General features: G+C 39.3%; 1 protein-coding gene across 33 annotated transcripts in view; it reads right to left on the reverse strand.

Annotated features, from left to right (window-relative positions):
• The window catches only part of nrxn1a (neurexin 1a), a 1,876,207-nt gene that overhangs the window by 531,436 nt on the left and 1,325,448 nt on the right, over positions 1-19,323 (reverse strand). The gene's annotated exons all lie outside the window — the stretch shown is intronic.

The raw sequence follows: 19,323 nt of genomic DNA on the forward strand, positions 1-19,323 counted from the left end.
ATATTGCATGCAGTTCTGGTCTCCTTCCTATCAGAATGATGTTGTGAAACTTGAAAGGGTTCAGAAAAGATTTACAAGGATGTTGCCAGGGTTGGAGGATTTGAGCTATAGGGAGAGGCTGAACAGGTGGGGCTGCTTTTCCCTGGAGCGTCAGAGGCTGAGGGGTGACCTTATAGAGGTTTACAAAATTATGAGGGTCACGGATAGGATAAATAGGCAAAGTCTTTTCCCTGGGGTCAGGGAGTCCAGAACTGGAGGGCATAGGTTTAAGGTGAGAGGGGAAAGATATAAAAGAGACCTAAGGGGGAACATTTTCACGCAGAGGTTGGTATGTGTATTGAATGAGCCAGAGGAAGTGGTGGAGGCTGGTACAATTGCAACATTTAAGAGGCATTTGAATGGGTATATGAATAGGGAGGGTTTGGAGGGATATGGGCCGGGTGTTGGCAGGTAGGACTAGATTGGGTTGGGATATCTGGTCAGTATGGACGGGTTGGACCGAAGTGTCTGTTTCCGTGCTGTACATCTCTATGACTCTATGACTCTATATGCCCTATGCATATGCATTCTTGTCAATTTAATGTCTACCCCTGCTCTCGGTACATCCCCAGTGCCCCTTACAGCCCTGTTGCAAATTAATACCCACTCATCTCCCAATGCGCAAGGTCCCTTAAACCTCCCTTGCCAGCTTAATGCAAAATAACTACCCTATCTCCAAGGCTACTTATACTCTCCATGCCAAATGATGACATTTTTATGATGATTCATTCAGTAAATACTTTATATGGATCCACTGAGCATTGCAGAGATAATGGTATATTATTATTATTTCAAAAAGATCATAATTTTCTTTCAAGAAAACTCCTGCCACTAGAATCCTGTAGAAGTGTCAATATAAACAGACATGTAAGTGAATGTATCCAAACAACATTATATTACACAAATCAACTGAGACAAAGTTGGCCAAGTCTGATCTGCGTCTGAGGCCTGACTCCACCCAACCACACCAGAATTAAAATCACATTTTTTCCTGCTGCAGGTGCACAAACTAGGAAATTTCCCAACTCTGGCAAAAATTCACCCCAACCTTGTTTATTCCCTTCTCACATGCATATATTATTACCTCCCTAAATACTAATTATACCATCCATTCATGACTACTGCATTTTTTCTTATAATTTCACAATATTCTAAGCCTTTGTTTCCTGCAGATATTAATTTTATGGAGAATGTTGATTCTCTGGCCTTTCTTCATGTTAATCTACTGCACAAACTACAAAATTCTACCTTTTCTCACCATCCATAAAAGAGTTTATGATTCATTGGATTACATCCCTGCCTCTGAACCAACAGCTCCAAGATTCAAGTTACAAAGCAAGAAGGCACACTCAAAGTGACCAAAGAGGACAATGAGATTTGGAAGTTCAGGTGCACGTGTTTTTAAAATGGTGCAGACATTAATCAAGAAAACTAATGGAATGTTTGCCTTTATATCTGGAGGACTAGAGTATAAGGACACAGAGGTTATTTGGCACTAGTGCAAAACTCTAAATAGACCCCACTTGGAGTACTGTGAGTGGGTGGGTACAATATAGGTTTACAAGAATGATTCCTGAAGTTGAGAGGTTTAATTATGAGGAGAAATTATACAAATTAGGCTTGTTTTCTCCAGTAGTTAAAAGTTAAAGGGTGATCTGATTTAAATTTTCAACATTGCAACAGGCAAAGACACGGTCGATAAAGTATTTCCACTAGTTGGCGATTATAGAAATAGGGACCATAGATTAAAAATTAAGACCAGACCATTCAGGAAAGATGTTCGGAAGCACTTCTACACACAAAGAATGGGAGAATTTTGGAATTCACTTCCATACATGGCAGTGATATTAGATCAGTTGTTAATTTTAAATCTGAGACACAAAGTTTTGTTAAACAAAGATATTTAGGGATGTGGGCCAAGTATCCAGATGGAGTTCGGTCATACATCAGCCATGATCTCATTGAATAGTAGAATAAGGGACTAAATGGCCTTTTCCTGTTCCTATGTAAGGTGATTACAAGCTTGCAAATTTACCCAACATATTCCAATAGCAGGCAGCAAAAGGCCTATACCATCACCAACACTACGGAGTGTCCACAATATCCATATAAAAAGACACTTTAGCACAATACTATATTGTGTCACAGTAGTGACTCCATGATCAGCAACACATGCCATCATTCCTTGTATATATACATACTTCCGAAAAAACTTTAATGGATATCGATCAAGAGCAACTTTGACTTATTTTTTTTTCTCCTCCAGCTCAAAGATGAAGAATAATTTTGACTTGGAGCAATAGCACAAAATGGATGAAAGCAAATCAGTCATTCTGTTTTATTTATTTATTTGCATTAAGACTAATGGAAATTAAAAACCGGGAAAGATATAAAACTGTCTGTTGATTCACGGAGATCCACTTTACATTTCCACACAAAGTCCAAATGATCCCCAATGAACATAGTCTTATATAATTTGCATCACTTGTTCAGATCAATTAGCACTGTACCAATCAAAAATTAAAGCAGGGTCTTCCCCATCTATATGGCTCAGTGCACTACGTACAAAACATAAACTCTTCCTTACTATTAAAAGCTCTCCAATGTGATAAACAGGTTTTTTAAACACAATATGAGCTTATCTATAAATCCCTTTGCACCAAGCAACCAAGTATCTTAGTAACTTCAAAGACCTTCTCGCATTCAAATTGTTTTCTATATGAGCCGTATAATAGAAATTTGAATTAGGTAGAACTGCTATGCATTTAGTTCACTTGCCAATTTACAAGCCTGTTCAAATATTTTGGGATGGAAGTCCTCCAATTTACGATTTTTGTAAAAAAAAATCAACATGATGATTAGATGAATTTGCCTTCATAATTCTGCATTGATGACTGAAGTGAGTGTCTGATCTCAACTAAGCAATTAAAGAGAGGCTGAGTGGAATTGAAACATGCCTGACAGGGATAGAAAATTAGATGCTTCCAGCATTGATAATTAGTCTGTACTCATGGTTCAAAAGTGCTACAGGATGAAACAAGAGAAAGAAAATAATTTTTAACGTTATAGATATGCAAGTATATTAATGATCTGATACTCATTACAATGTTCAATCATGAATGGGATGACTCAAGTTATTTTGATATTTCAGGACAGACATTTCTGTTCCAAATAAATATTCTCCAAAGTGCAATTTGCCAAATTTGATTTGCTTGTATTTAAATTTTATCCATCTCAGTCCTATTGTTTTTAAGAGAGTTAAGATGCTACAACTGAGTATGTTGAAATCTGGATTGATGTGCATGGTTTAATGAACAGTTTAGGCTCAGATCTTCTAGTCAGCCGTGAGGGGAAGGTGCACATTGCTGGTCACAATAATAGTTCCATTCTTACTTCTTTATGCTGGAGACACCCTGTTCTGGCAGCAGTGCACAGCCATCAGTAAAAACAGCTACGAGGGGTCATGGTGAGACACTGAAGTGGTCAGATCACTTCCTCTTTGAAGTTAGCAGTACAAAGACACCGCTTGAGCACCTGATGTGCTTTTATGATTTTTAAAAAATTCTTAAGCATTTTTAAATTGTATTTTAATATTTTGCAGATTTCTAGTAGCATTTACAATTTTACACAATCTTGAATGTGATGTAAGAAAACACTTGGAATGAACATAAAATGCTTTTGAAATAATTGGTGAACTACATTTTATAGTATTGGGTCACCTTTTAAGATAAGTAACTATTTCAAATGTTTGAAGCACTTTCAATAGCATTTGTACATTATGAATTCAGACAGCTACTGAGATTAGCAGTCCTGAGGTCAAATTGTTTAAGTGATTTTTTGGGGGGTTATCAGATGCATTTCAGTTTTTGTAGTAGAATTAGTGAATTCTTACATTTATAAAGTCACCCTGCCCATTAAAAGTTATGGGTAATACTGTACAGATGCATATGTTTGGACTGCTTCTGGGTCCCAAATGGCAACAGCAGTAGATGTGTGAATTATTACTGCTAATGCCATCAGAAAATCTTCTCCAGTTATATAAGAAATATGTAGAATCAAGATTTTGACAAGAAATGTATTTTATTGCATAAATAGAATGCTTTCCTTAAAAAATATATACAATTTACAAGGCATTTAATAATCATTTACATAGACTTGTATGAAAGCAAACCTGCTCTGAACTCTGTAACATAGAGGCTAGAAGATACAAGATGTTGGAAGGGTTGTTCAAATGTTTTTCCATTGCTATGAAATATTACCAAAAGCAGCTAACTACCAAAAGCACATCAGTGATAACTACCAACCAGAGGTGGGCAGTCAATTCAACCAATAGATTGTTCAACAATGCCTCTACTAGCATCTTATCAGAAAGGTTATTACCACATAGGACGCTGTCAAGCAAACCTGCAGTCTCCCTGCAGGTCTCTCGGTCAGATTGTGATTGCTTCTTGATCCACAGAGGGACTCCTGATAGCAGTTATGACTGCCTGCACACTGACAAAACCATCACTGGAAGGTATATGCTTTGATTGTTGCCACCTGTCAGCATGGACCCAGAACAGTAAATAAAGAAACATATCTTGTATTCAGGGATACCTCAGGGAAATGGCATCCTCATTTTCATTCCGAAACCTCAGAAAGGGCCACCATTACTGGTGCACTGCTGAGGCTGCCAAGCTGCACCTGAGGTCTTTTAATTGGCTACTATCAGTAAAATGCAGCCAAGGATCCTGTGACGACCCAAAACAGAGTCAGGTCCTGCTTCCAGTCCTGGAGGTGGTGCATTCTATCCTTTGAACAATCTACAGCTATTATCTCTGTTTGTAGATTCAGTTCGAGAGTGTGGTGCTGGAAAAGCACAGCAGGTCAGGCAGCATCCAAGGAGCAGAAAAATCGATGTTTCGGGCAAAAGCAATACCAGTTCCTGATGAAGGGCTTTTGCCCGAAACATCGATTTTCCTGCTTCTCAGGTGCTGCCTGAGCTGCTGTGCTTCTCCAGCACCACACTCTTGACTCTGCATCTGCAGCATCTGCAGTCCTCACTTTCGTCTTGTAGATTCAGCTGCACACCCAAGGGGTGGAATGGGGTTGGGCACTGCTGGATGAGTCTATTTCATAAAGTAAAACTTGGAATTGGTGTTGTCAGGTCAAGTGAACAAGTCAGCTATCATGCTGTTCACTGAAAGAATGTCTGATGCCTTTTAAAGGACAGTACACTTAAATTGTAATCAGCAAGGAGCACTGTAACCTTTACCTGCCTACAATAATAATATTGTCACAATATTCAGAAGGCTTGTGAACACTTCATGCTATTTTACCAAAATCAGGCTTAGAGATAAATGATTCTCACTTAAAATAAACAATTAAAGTTCTGCATCATGATCAACATTTTAGGGCTTTCAACCTTGATGCTACAATGCTCAATGTTAGATTAATAGTTTCAGTCCAATGCTTGACTAACAACACAGGTCCTCTGGAAAATGATGACAAGTTAAAGGACTAACTTCAACTTCTATGACCTTCATTGTCCATGTATGTGCCTCATGGCTGGTAATAAGTCAGTGCTTTCTTGGAAAACAAAATTGGCAGGAGGCCAAAACGGTACACACAGCCAGTGAAATGAGTTTATGAACTAAGATGAATAATTAGAACTAATGATTATAAATCTAAATTCCCAGAAACTAATAGCATGACCAGCCAGTCAAGAACATTAAAAGCCTGTTTGCTTGTGCTTATTAATTCACATAAACATTGACTGGCTTTACTCCCAGGAAAACAGATTATTCATGATACACAGACAATGTGATCAAATTCAGTGATCAAAGTCCACATGCAGACAACAAGTCTCTCTGACAGCATTACTAAGCTTGGCTTTGACAAATATAATATGCTTATTTCACAGTTGACTTCTCTTGAAAGGATATGTCAATCATAAGAAATGGGCTGTTTCCATCAGCAGTTGGTAGGTGTAATATTATTCAACTGTACCACATCATCTTCAAAGATCTAAACTAAGTGTTCAGTTCCTATCAAGCTTCATTGTGCATGATATCATTGTAGAGTATTGATAATACTGTCTTTATATTCCATTATGTTCTGATCTTTCATAACATGAGTTCACAAGCTAGCTTTTGCTTCTAAGTCTACTTGTTTTTTGAACAAACAATAGAATGGAGGAACTGATCATACCATAAGTGGTAAAATGTTGTGGAGTTTGATCCTGTTTGTACTGAAGTTGGTGCATCACTACAATAATTTTCATTCATTTAGCATCTTTAACAGAACAAACTATCTTATCATACCTCACAGGAAAGTATAAAACAAAATTTGACAATAGATCCCATTAGGAGATGACAGGACAGATGACCAAAACTTGAGCAAAGAGATAGGTTTCAAGAACCATCTTAAAGCAAAGTGTTTTAAGGACAGAGCTCCAGAGTTTAGGGCCTTGGCTGCTGAAGACATGAGAACTGATGGTGGAACAATTAAAATCTGGGATCCTCTCAAGTAAGTATTAAAGGAGTGCAGAAATCTCAGAGATTTGTGTAGATGGATAAAGATAACATGAGTGGGAAGTGGTGACAATGGACAGTCTTTAAAATGAGGAAGAGAATTGTAAAAACATGGTCAGAAATTGTTGGCAGAACTCAGCAGAGAGTTCATGTTTTGAGGCCAGTGACTCTTCATCAGAACTGAGGCTACAAGATGCTACCAGACCTGTTGGGTTTCACTCGCAATTTCTGTTTTTGTTTCAGATCTCCATCATCTGCAGTTCTTTGTTTTATTTGTAAACAAGGTGTTGCTTAAACAGGAGCCAATGTCTCAGCAAACATGATAGGAGAACAGGAGTCAATGCAAGGGACATGAGCTGCACGATTTTGAATTACCTTCAATTTACGGAGCATAAAATGGGAAAGGTTGTCCAGGAATAAGTTGGAATAGTCAATTCTAAAGGGAACAGAGGTGTGTACAAGTCTTTCAGCATCAGATGAGCTGAGGCAGACAGGAAGTCAGGCAATATTACAAAGATGCAAATCTGCAACCTTAGTGATACAATGGGTATATGGTCGGATTCTCATCTCAATTTCAATCACAACACCAAGCAAACAGTCTGGTTCACACAGTGGCAAAGGGATGAGAACTTTCTTTTCTCCGGTAGATAAGAGTACATTGAAGCTCCCGCATAGAAATAGACCCTTCAACCCAATCAGTTGTTGGGTGAAACATTCTAGGTAAAAACAATGACTGCAGATGCTGGAAACCAGAGTTTAGATTAGAGTGGTGCTGGAAAAGCACAGCAGTTCAGGCAGCATCCGAGAAGCTGTAAAATCGACATTTCGGGCAAAAGCCCTTCATCAGGAATACAGGAAGGTATTTAAATCAGGCTGAAAGGTTGTGGGTTGGCACCATGCCGTCTTCCCACATCAAACCCAATAAAATCTAGGGAGGTTAGGCCTGTGGACAATGAATGACCAACTAAGGGCCTTATGTTGCAGCCCCCTCTGGGAAATACTCCAAACCACTTGTCGTCTCTGTGGGATGTCATCATTCCCTCAGAGGCTTTCACTGTCTGTTAAGGGACATGGCATCAGAAAGGGCAGTACGCTAAGGGCCATTTCCCCCTACCCTTGTTGCCAATACAAACTCTCCTTTGAAAGCCTTCCCTTTTGTTGTGATTACTCCATGATCCTGAGTTTATGGAGGCTGTCATTCTGGCAACATCCACTGCCTCTCTGATGACATTGCTGAGCTGTAGAGATGCTGGTTTCTGATTAGATGGCAGCTCTCAGAGGCTGTATCTTCCTGTCCCTGGGATATTGATCCTAAAGGAAGAGCTGCCTGTGGTCTTTTGACACTCCAACGAGCTCATGGTTCATCAATCCTTCACCTGAAGGTGGCTCAGTGTGTTTCTCACAACTCTCTAATTGGCAGGTGAGACTACAGATACTCCACAACAATCCCACTCATGAAGCACACTCGACATTAGCAACTGATTCAAATCAGAGACATGCTATTCTTATATCATTTCAATACTCATCCAATATAAAGTAATATCACTCTCATCCTAATGAACTGATTTACAAAAAATATATACTTTGATGGATTTGAGCTGAAAGAACAAAACTCAAATATTCATAAAAGTCAATCAAAAACGATGAAAATGTGTCAGAAAATTAAAATATATTTCTGAAATGTTGGATTTTAATTATTTTTGTAAACATTGTACATTAGTTTTCTGCACTCACTGTGACTAGAATCTTTTCAAAGTGTCAGTTTAATCCATGTAAGTACTATATAATCCATTTATCATGGACCGGTCTGTGCTGCCATGATATAGACAATGTCCATATTTGAACTACACAAATTAAGTGGCCACTTTAGGCTTCTCCTACGACTTTCTAAATCAACAATTTTTCACAGAAGAGAAAATTTGTGAAGTAGGGATCAGAAAGATAGGTGGATTGATTAGTGGAGGCAGCTAAAATAGATTGGGAGATTAACTAATCTTTTTCCACCCTGATTTGCTGCAGTTTTAAATGACAGTGAGCAAAATCATGCACCCTAAACTAATACAGCTTTCATTTAAAATGCAGATCAGGCTCTGGTGATATCATCATGGCCTGATCTGCTTTTTCAAAGCAGTGCCTGAGGAGTGGGGAGAATAGTCATGGTTAATGTGTTAGGCAAAACATAGTGAGCATAGAAGCAAAGACCAAAAGTGATCCTGAAGGATCTTTCTTTTGTTCTTAAAAATTAAATATTCCTTTGCTCCTCCAGGTCCAACAAGGAAATTTGAGACTCTAGAATGCTGCACATAAATCATAGCTTCGCTCCTGGGACTCAATATTCAATACAGCACAGGGACAGGCCCGTTGGCCAACCAAAGAAAGGGACCCTTTCTTTGTACTGGGGACTGTTGTACAAGATAATGGTTTTTTTGAAGTTAATGGTCCAAATATTACAATTACTGCCAGAATAAATTTGAAAGATGGTATCTGTCTTTAAAATAACTCACTTGACCTGTTAGCCTATTTTCCGACCAATATTTCACACAGAGTCTGATCTGTCCAAAAAACATCCATCGGAGAAAACATTGGAGAAATCTACTCAGTGCAGGAGTAGCGCTGCATCCCAAGATACAGCCTTTACTCCATGGCATTTGTTGGCCAATGTCCCAAAGGCACTTTGACAGTGACTGAGGAGAGTGCCAGCTGAGTGGCATAGGTAGGATACCACATAAGTAAATGAGTGCACTGGATATTTTGGGACATTGGGTTTGGCTAGGGGTAGGGAGGTGTTGGTGTCTACCAGGATCCAGTCAATCAGACTGGCTTTTGAGGATGGGGATGGGTGTCAGGGAGAACAGTGAGAGAGTAGGGTAGGTGTTCAGGCCAGGCAGGGTAAAGTTAGAGTCAGTCCAGGCCAGAGGAGGGGGTTCAGGTTATACAGTCAAACAGCATGGAAACAGACCCTTCAGTCCAAATTGTCCAGACCAACCAGATTTCTCAAGCTACACTGGTCTCATTTACTTGTGTTTGGCCCATATCCCTTTAAACTCTCCTATTCATGTACATGTCTAAATGTATTTTAAATGTTGCAACTGTATCTGCATCTAACACTTCCTCTGGCAATTCATTCCACAAACACACTACCCACTGATTGTAAAAGTTGCCTCACAGGTCTCTTTTAAATCTTTTCCCACTCACCTTAAAATTATGCCCTCTAGTTTTGAACAATCCTACTCAAGGGAAAAAATCCTTTGCTATTTATCTTACCTATGCCCTTCATGATTTTATAAACCTCTATAAGGTCAGCTCTCCTCACTGGTACAGAGCAGGCCGGAGGGGAGAGGATGAGTATCACATCCAGTTGGGTAGGGTAGGAAGCATAGGAGTGTTGTCAATTCAGGGGATGTCATGAGTCAGGGAGGAGGTGGATAACGTTGCAAGGAGGAGAATGGGTGGGGGGAAGTGAGGTGGGGGGGGGGGGGGGGGGGGGAGGGATGCTGAGTCAGGATATGTTACCCAATTAGCAGTAGCTTTTATCTTTTAGCTTTTCCTGTGCAACTATTAAGCTTAAGTAGCTTGAATCATCTTAATACTCTGACTTTAATGGACTTCGTCAGAGCATTCCAGATGCAGGGGTACTACCCAACAGAAAATTTAATTGCCCAGATAATTCCTATGTCAAGAAATTCTATGTGGTCCCAATATGCAACTCCAGTTTACGCTACTCCAATGATTAGCTGGTCATTGGAATACATGGGCCAATGTTCGTGTTATTTTATTCTCCACTCAATCTGATAATGGAGATTGTTGAGGTTTATATGAGTACCAGAGGGGAGACATGTATTTTGTATAGCTCCCGAGAGTCCTGGTAACGATAGTTTATTCGGTAATCTACATTGAATCTACTAGTATCATGCAATATACCACTTGTCATCTAAGATAAGTGCCACTATAGTTTAGATACGCATTAGTGCTGATTCCAACCATTGGTAATGTATACTTACACAAAAGAAGATTGGTGACAGTGAACTACAACAAACAGAATAAAAGCTGAAAGAACTGCGGATGTCATAAATCAGAAACAAAAACAGAAGTTGCTGGAAAAGCTCAGCAGTTCTGGCTGCATCTGTGAAGAGAAATCAGAGTCAATGTTTCGGGTCCTGTTCTGAGGAAGGGTCACTGGACTTGAAACGTTCATTGATCTCTCTTCACAGATGCTGTCAGACCTGCTGAGCTTTTCCAGCAATTTTTGTTTCATTTCTTATTTATAGCAACCGCAGTTCTTTCAGGTTTTTTTTGGCGAGTAAGGACGTATCCATCCTCTCAGAACAATTAAATGCTTTAAATTAATAAATGGCCTGCAACTAGGTCACTAGTTTGACAAGGCAGGTGGAGAGGGCCACAAAGCTGCTCTGAAGCTCTGACAACCTGCTCTAGTACCAAGAGGCTACCTCCAGGAAATAACATAGTTGTCGATACCTGTTGATCTCTGATAATAATCATGAAGCACCCTTAACCCCACCTCAGGGCAAATCAACCTGAACAGAAGTGTGCTGATGGTGGCCAATGGCATGAATTTTCATGTCTGTCCACTTCTGTATTCTTCCCGCTAGCAAACAACAAATGTATTGTCACAATCCTCAAACTATCAGAGATTGCCAAAAAAACCAGGGACAGTGGAGCTTGATCAAAGTGTTTAAAGAAACTTGGCACAAGATTAATTGGTAATGTCTGAAGGGTCCAGATAAAGCAGTTAAAATTTGGTTCACTGCCTTACTTGTATTCTAAATTAGTGTTATGAATTGAAATACATAAAGATATCTGGGTTCAAACTTACTGATGAATCAGGTGAGTACTCAGGTATCACTCCATAATGCTACCCACCAAAAGGCAAATGTCAAGTTATCAGGTTTTAATGAAATTTGAGATAAGATGGTTTCAACTGGACTCAAGAGTGAAGATAGGGAATCAAGTTGAATTCTCACTTTAATAAAACAAAGAACTGCAGATGGTAGAGAACAAAAATAGAAATTGCTGGCAAAACTCAACAAATCTGGCAGCATCTTTGGAGAGAAGATGGAGTTCATGTTTTGAGTCCACTCACTCTTCATTAGTTCTGACAGAGAGATGAATAGATTATGGGGAGAGGGGGAAAACAAAACTGTACAGACAACTCAGGAGTCTTTGTTCCCAAATTCTGTCATTAAGATGACCTTGACTACTCTTCTTCTAGCGAGCACATTGCTTCCATTTTCTCTGGATGGTTCCACTGGTTGCTAAGAGAAAAAAAGTGGCCAGTTCACTTCTAAAAAGATCTCTGACTTATCAGTTAAAATTCACAGCTTTCAACAGCTGATGCTGGAAATATAAGCCAGTTTTCCTGAGGTTTAATCTTAGTTTTGCCTGCAGAGAACAGAATGACTATTCCCAAGCCAAAGAAAAACTCTGTAACTTGTTCCCAGCTCCAAATTGTTCAGTTAATTGGAAACCAATCACAGAATTGTTGGTAGGCAAAAAAACCTCTACAATTGATTCCTGGGCACCAGTCTATAGACCAATCAACTTCTTGTTGCCCACAAAAGCTGCAATAGTACACCCCCACCCCCCACCCCCCTCCATACTTCAAATCCATTGCAACTCAAATTTCAATTGCTGCCTATTGAAAACTTTTTGCAATGTCTGCCATGGGTGTCAGGTTGCTTGCTTTAAAATATACAGCTACCTTTTCAACAATTGGTTTGAAAATAGCTCTTTCTCATTTCAGGTAAAAGACATGGTTCTTACAAGAGAAAAAAACAATTCCCAAAGTGAAGGAAATCACTCTTTATAATCACAGTTATTATGAGCAGGAAATTGGGAAAGGAAGAGGAAGAGTAAAATTGTGCTCCCACAACCGTGATGCATGTCGTTTCATATCCAAAACCCACCACGTGGCTTGAACCGAGTTTAAAAATTAAAATGTAAACAATATATAATCACAACCTGATACATTTTTAAATATAAATGAAAATAGACCCCAAATCAAAGCAGAAAAATGATAATGTCTTTTGTATAGATTGTTCTAAATATATTAAATGATATAAATCACATTGAAACACAACAGTTCTCATTGCACGTAACTACCACAACTTTCAATCATCCATGTTAAAAGATTTACCACATAGTTTTCCATGAAAGACATTTTTCTTTAAGCTTAGAAGATATCCTGGAAAATAAATCGAAGTTGTACATTATTTCAAAGACACAATGGTGCAACAGAAAAAAGATTTAAAAGCTTTAAAATAAAAAAAAATAAAACTACAAGGGAATTTCTGTGGCTTTCAACAATAGCGAGAATTGTCAAACTTCAATGGAAACCTTGAAGTGAGCAATTTAAGATGAATGTGGCACAGCTGACAGATGCAATCTCATCTCACATTTCAGAAATTCCAATCATACAATATATAAAAAAGACAAACTACATATATGAGAAGGTGGAAAAGTAACCAAGAATAATCACAAACTGAGTATTTTTATATCAGCATATAAAGAATTGACAAGCTGATTTTCCAAAACTATATTTTGTTTACCAAGTTGACTTCCTGTATCTTCCTTTTCATCATTTTCAGACAGTAGCATAGGGAGCTGAACACTTTTTCTCTTCCTAGATTTACCATAGATTTGTGTTTTGTATATTTTGCATTAAAATTAATTTTCCCTCTCATTTTAGGATTTTTGTTTCTTTTCTCTTGTTTATTTATCTTCAGGACCATATATTATGCTTCGGCCTATTACTCAGTGAAGTACAAGAACATAAGAAATACAGGAAATATTAGGGCACTTTGCTTTCTGAGCCTGCTCCATTATTCAGTGATGTCATGGTTGAACCTCCAACCCAAGCTCTTCTTCCTAAAACATCCCCATCTCCCCTAATTCACAAGCTGTCAAAATCTATCAATCATCATCTTCAATATACTCAATAACCAATCACCACCAGTTTTCTTTGGTTGCAAATTCCAAAGATTTACATTCCTTTGAATATTTCTTTCTTTGTCTCTGTTTTAAATGATTGATTCATTAGTCTGAGAATGTGAATTTGTGTTCTAGATCCACTAGTTAGAAGGAACTTTTCTTGGCAGCTAACCTGTCAAATCCCTTCAGAATTTTATATGTTTCAATTAAATCAACTCATTATTCTGCACTCCGGGGAATATAAGCTCAGTCTACTACATCGTTCCTCATAAAAGAATCAATTCATCCCAAAAACCAACTAATCTGTATCGCAGTCGCTCCAGGGAAGTAAGTCCTACCTTAGATAAAGCAACCAAACTGTATGCAATGCTCCACATGTGGCCTAACCAATGCCCTGTATCACTGCTGTAAGGCTTCTATATGCTTACATTCTAATCCCCTTGTAATAGCAGCTCGCCCACTATTCACTTTAATGCTTGCTGTACTTGCATGTGAATGTTCTGTAATTCATGTAGACTGACATCCAGGTCAATCTGAATGCAAGAAGTTCTCAGTTTCACAATATTCCAAAAATTTTTTTTTTCCCATTTCTCAATTTTTTCAACCAAAGTGGATAACTTCACACTTCACCACATTGCATTTCTCCTGCCATAATACTGTCCACGGAACCAACCTATCCATACCTCTCTCTCTCTCTTCATGTCCTCATTGCATATGTTCCCAATTCACCTTGTATAACTTGCAAACTTGAACATTCAGTTCCCTCATCTAAGTCATGCTTACAGTTTGTGAATAGCTAAGACACAAATATTGATCTTTGCTATATCATTAGTTTACAGTTTGGAAAACTCAAACCTTACTGTTAATAATCATCAGAGCAAATGTAGATTAATTAAGAAGAGCCAGTATTGATTTGTTAAGGGCAAATTGTATTTAACTAACTTAATGGAGTTTTGATGAGGTAACTGAGGATTGATGAGGATCATTCTTTGATGCAGTGAACATGAATTTCTAAAAAGCATTAGATAAGCTACCACACAAAGACTTCAGGGTAACGTTAAAGCTCATGAAATAAAATGGATAGCATAAACATAAAATTGACTGAGTGTTAGGGAACAGAGAGTAGTGGTTAATTGAAGCTTTCAGACTGTAAGAAGATATACAGTGGGGTTTCCCAGGGATTGCTCTTATGATCATTATATTTCCTGTTATACATTAATGCCCCAAGCCTTGGTATACAAAGCAAGATTTCTGAACTTACAGATGATACAAAATTTAGAAGTATTGTGAACTGCGAGGAGAATAGTGTAGATCTTTAAAAGAACACAGACCACAGATGGATGGGTGGGCACGTGGCATATGAAATTCAGTGGAAAGGAGAGTGAAGTTTAAGGTTTGCATAAAGATTTGTAACTCGGGTGCCAGTTGCCATGGTTGTGGGTATGTTTGCCGAACTGGGAAGTTGATTTGCAAATGCTTCGTCCCTGTCTTGGTAACATCTTCAGTGCCTTGGAGCCTCCTGTGAAGCGCTGCTGTACTGCGTCTTCTGGAATTTATTTGGTTCTGTTCCTGCAGCTTCCGGTTGCTAGTTCCGTTGTTCGTTGTAGTGGCCGGTATGTTGGGTCCAGGTCTACGTGCTTGTTGAAAGCAGTGAGTCATCTTAGTGGGCAATTTCAAAAGGTGGTGCAGGACGAGTGATCTGAGTGCATTTTTGCATGAACCATTAAAGGTGTCAAGACAGCTTGAGAACATTGTAAATAAAACTTATGACATCCTCAGCTTCATTAACAGGAGGATAAAGTAAAAGGTAAAAATATTGTTGAATTTGTACAGAACAGCAGTTCTATCTTAACCAAAGGATTGCATCAAGTTTGGATGCCACACTTTAGGAACAATAAGAATTCATTAGTGAGGGTGCAGAAAAGGTTCACAAGAATGTTGCAGAAAGAAAGAACTTCTTTCTTCTGATACATTTGAAAAATTGTGACTGTTTTCCCAAGGGAGCAAAAAAATTGGTGGAGATTTGATGGAGGTATTCAAAATTATCAAGTATCATGTCAAAATCGATGGAGATAATTGTTTGAAGGAAATCAGGAAGGCAGAGATTTAAGGCCTTTGGCAAAAGAAGCTAAATGACATAAGAAAAAAAAAGTATTTATACAGCGATTGTTAGGATTTGGAATGTACTGCCTGAAAGTAAGGTGGAGACAAATACAAGCAAAGCATTCAATAGGGAATTATTGTCTGAAGAGAAAGAATGTGCAGGGTTGCAGTGTTCTGTGATCAATTGCTCTTTTAGTTAGCCAGTAAAGACAGCAATCAAAAGAAAAAGTTCTGTGCTGTCAATCCATTCATTATTCCTAAATCCATGCTAACATATTATCACCAATCCCACAAGTCCTAGGTTGGTGCAACAACTTCTTTATTGTAAGGTCTTGTTACTTTTTGAAAATTCCAATATAATACATTCACTGTTAAATCCTTATCAACTAGTTGCATACTTACAGAACTATTGACAAGTTTGTCAAAGGCAATTTCCTGATCATACTCTGCTTAATCATATTATTATTTTTTAAGGGCGCTGCTACCATATCCCTAATAACAAATTTCAGCATTTTGCCTGTAAGTGATGTTCAACTAACTGGCTTCATCGCCCTTTTCTTTTGAATTGCAAAGTTATGGTTGACAGAGTATTCTTAATGGAGGTTACTTGGTAAACATGCCTCGTGGTTGGATGGAAGTCAGTTTATATTTTCCCTTTTTACTTTATAGATAAGCTCCTGTGTTAGGCTGTGAAAGTACCACATATGGTGCAATTAATATTGTGAATTGCTGTGGCCAGCTTTACTTATTTTGGAAACAGATATCAGGAACAAACTCTGAAATGGGCAAGCATTCAAAACCCAAACAAAACTCAAATGTTCATAATGAATAGTGTTTCCAACTGCTGATAAATTTATTATTTCAGGTGATCATGCTTGGAAATGAATTTCATCTGGAATTCCTGGCCAGCTCTCAATTTTCTTCCACTCTTTCCAATTGCTCCTGCTTAGTCATGGGTTATAGGGGGCTGCGTTAGCGAGGTGAATGTTGTATCAATAGCTACAGCATGTAAGATGTACTGAACAGGAGCAGGGCAGGAGCTGTATTTGTACAGTGTGGTTGAGCAGGACTGAGCTATTGGAGCAACAGATTAACTGCTTGGGAGCAGTGCTAGGTTTTGGGATCAGCTGAGGAGTTGTTTCAGCTGATCTAAAGTTCTGATACAGCTCCTGCTAACTGCCCTGACATGGTCCAGTTCTCACTCAAATGATCCTACATGCTGCACGAGCCAGAACAGTTAGAAGCATCAAATGAGAGTTAACAGTAAACATGGAGTTCGAAATCTGCTCAACTACCAACTATCTGTGTGACATAGTATGAAGTCACCCTGATAACAACAAAATGCTACAGCTGATCCCAAAGCTTAAATTTAAGACTTTTCTTGAGCTGTGCCCTGAACCATGATTCTAAGAACTTCTTACAATGATTGTAGCAACCAAACAAAAGCCACTCTGTCCTAAGCAGCTTATTTTATTTAGAAAGAATTGCCCAAGAGAATTTCTCTTATTCTATTCAGAGGAACATAAAGGCTCCTTCTAGAAATCGTTTTAGGCAGATCACCATGGTACAAGCATTTCTGGCCTCCCAATGATATGCACCGAATAAGACCATAAGACATAGGAGTGGAAGTAAAGCCATTCGGCCCATCGAGTCCACTCCGCCATTCATTCATGGCTGATGGGCATTTTAACTCCACTTACCTGCATTCTCCCCGGAGCCCTTAATTCCTTGTGACATCAAGAATTTATCAATCTCTGCCTTAAAGACATTTAGCATCCCGGTCTCCACTGCACTCTGCGGCAATGAATTCCACAGGCCCACCACTCTCTGGCTGAAGAAATGTCTCCGCATTTCTGTTCTGAATTTACCCCCTCTAATTCTAAGGCTGTTTCCACGGGCCCTAGTCTCCTCGCCTAACGGAAACAATTTCCTAGCGTCCACCCTCTCCAAGTCATGTATTATCTTGTAAGTTTCTATTAGATCTCCCCTTAATCTTCTAAACACCAATGAATACAATCCCAGGATCCTCAGCTGTTCCTCATATGTTAGACCTACCATTCCAGGGATCATTCGTGTGACACGGTCCAGTGCCAGTATGTCCTTCCTGAGGTGTGGGGACCAAACCTGGACACAGTACTCCAAATGGGGCCTAAACAGAGCTTTATAAAGTCTCAGTAGCACAACGGTGCTTTTATATTCCAACCCTCTTGAGATAAATGACAACACTGCATTTGCTTTCTTAATTACGGACTCAACCTGCATGTTTACCTTTAGAGAATCCACGACTAGCACTCCCAGATCCCTTTGTACTTTGGCTTTATGAATTTTCTCACCGTTTAGAAAGTAGTCCATGCTTGTATTCTTTTTTCCAAAGTGCAAGACCTCGCATTTGCTCACAGTGAATTCCATTAGCCATTTCCTGGACCACTCCCAAACTGTCTAGATCCTTCTGCAGCCTCCTCACTTCCTCAGTACTACCTGCCTGTCCCCCTAACTTTGTATCATCCGCAACTTTGCTAGAATGCCCCCAGTCCCTTCATCCAGATCATTAATATATAACGTGAACAGCTGCGGCCCCAACACTGAACCCTGCGGGACACCGCTTGTCACCGGCTGCCATTCCGAAAAAGAACCTTTTATCTCAACTCTCTGCCTTCTGTCAGACAGCCAATCCTCAATCTATACCAGTAGCTCACCTCGAACACCATGGGCCCTCACCTTGCTCAGCAGCCTCCCGTGTGGCACCTTATCAAAGGCCTTTTGGAAGTCTAGATAGACCACATCCACTGGGTTTCCCTGGTCTAACCTACTTGTCACCTCTTCAAAGAATAAGCAAAGATCTTTGCTGGAGATGTAATGTTATAAACCTGTCTAAACACGATTTTGTATTCACTTTAATTTATTCATTTGGGCATCACTGGCTGGGCCAGCATTTATAGTCCATCCCACGTTGCCCTTGAGCAGGTGGTGGGTGAGCTGTCTTGTTAAATCACTGCAGTCAATTTGCTGTCGGTAGACTAATAATGCCAATGGAGAGGGAATTCCAGGATTTTAACCCAGCGACCCCAAAGAAACAGCAACAGATTTCAAAGTCAGATTGGTGAATGGTTTGGAGGGGAACTTGCAGATGGTGTTCATTGTCCTCCCAGGTGATAACTGAGGAGCTTTGATATAATTCTGCAACTCATCTTGTAGATTGTATACACAGCTGCTACAGAGCACTGCTGGTGGAGAGATTGAACATTTGTGAATGTGGTGTCAATCAATTGGGCTGCTTTGTCCTGGACGGTGTCAAGCTTCTTGGGTGTTGTTGGAGCTGCACCCATCCACACAAGTGGGGAGTATTTCATTGCACTCCTGACTCATGCCTTGTGCTGGGCAGAATTTGGGGAATCGAGAGGTGAGTTACTCATTTCAAGATTCCTAGTCTCTGATTTGCTTTTGTAGCTACCATACTTAAATGGTCAGTCCAGGTTTGTTTCTTGTCAATGGTAAGCCCCCGGTTGTTGATATTGGGGTAATTAGTAATGGCATTGGCATTGAATGTCAAGGGGCAATGATTAGATTCATTTGTTGGAGATGGTCATTGCCTGGCATTTATGTGGCATGAATGCTATTTGCCACATGTCATCTCAAACCTGGAAACTGTCCAGGTCTTGCTGTATTTGAACATGGGATTGCTTCTCTATCTAAGAAATCATGAATGGTACTTAACATTGCG

The sequence above is a fragment of the Chiloscyllium plagiosum genome, unplaced genomic scaffold (genome assembly GCF_037043375.1).
Source record: "Chiloscyllium plagiosum isolate Xiang-an unplaced genomic scaffold, Cpla_swu_hap1 HiC_scaffold_10, whole genome shotgun sequence".
NCBI classification, from domain to species: Eukaryota; Metazoa; Chordata; class Chondrichthyes; order Orectolobiformes; family Hemiscylliidae; genus Chiloscyllium; species Chiloscyllium plagiosum.